Source organism: Penaeus monodon, chromosome 15 (genome assembly GCF_015228065.2).
Source record: "Penaeus monodon isolate SGIC_2016 chromosome 15, NSTDA_Pmon_1, whole genome shotgun sequence".
Classification (NCBI taxonomy): Eukaryota; Metazoa; Arthropoda; class Malacostraca; order Decapoda; family Penaeidae; genus Penaeus; species Penaeus monodon.
This window is the reverse complement of record NC_051400.1, coordinates 28,508,769-28,509,657: the sequence shown is the minus strand read 5'-3', so window position 1 is coordinate 28,509,657 and position 889 is coordinate 28,508,769.

The window sequence follows — 889 nt, the reverse complement described above, 5'->3', positions numbered from 1 at the left end:
TCATTTTTTAAAATATATTTTATTAATAAAAAAATGTAAGAGAAAGTATTTATTTTTTATCATCAGTAAGCCCACACACCCATACTGCAGAGAAAACAGGTTACCACACTCTGAGCATTTAGTATACTTCACCATGCCCTCACAGCCAACGCTACAACTGTACTACTTCCTGCTAAAACGAACCTGTCTCAAAGTTCCCACCTTCTCGATAGAACTTACGATACATTTCCTTAAAATCTTTATGCCTTTTTACCAGCCCTGTTGTTCCTTTTAACCGACACTTGATTTTTTTTTTACCAACACTTGATCCATTTCACTAACTCTTCTGATCACCAACACGTTTATTCATTTTCACCAACTCTCTTCTACCTTTAATCCAGTTCACCAATATTTTCTATTATTTTTACCAACGCCTTTGATCTTGCTCACCAACATTGTTGTTTCTTTTCACAAACACTTTTGCTCTTATTCACCAACACCTTTTCTCCTTTTCACCAACGCTTTTGATCCATTTCACCAACACCCTTGCTCATTTTTCACCAAGACTTGCTTATTTTCAACAACGCGCTAATTTTCACCAAGACCAACGTTTTTTTTATCCTTTTCACCAACACCCTTGCTCATTTTTCACCGACTTGCTCATTTTCACCAACACTCTTGTTCATTTTCACCAGCAATTTTGTTCCTTCTCAGAAACACTTTTGCTCATTCTCGCTAACACTTCCTCCTTTTCAACCAACACTTGCCCTTTTCCACCGACAACACCCCTACTCCTTTAAACACTATACCAATACGCAGAAGTTGCGTCAAACGAGACCAAGAGATCGACCGCATCGAGACCTCACGCGACGAGACAGAAGATTGTAAAATTTCTGTTGTCGGTCGAGAG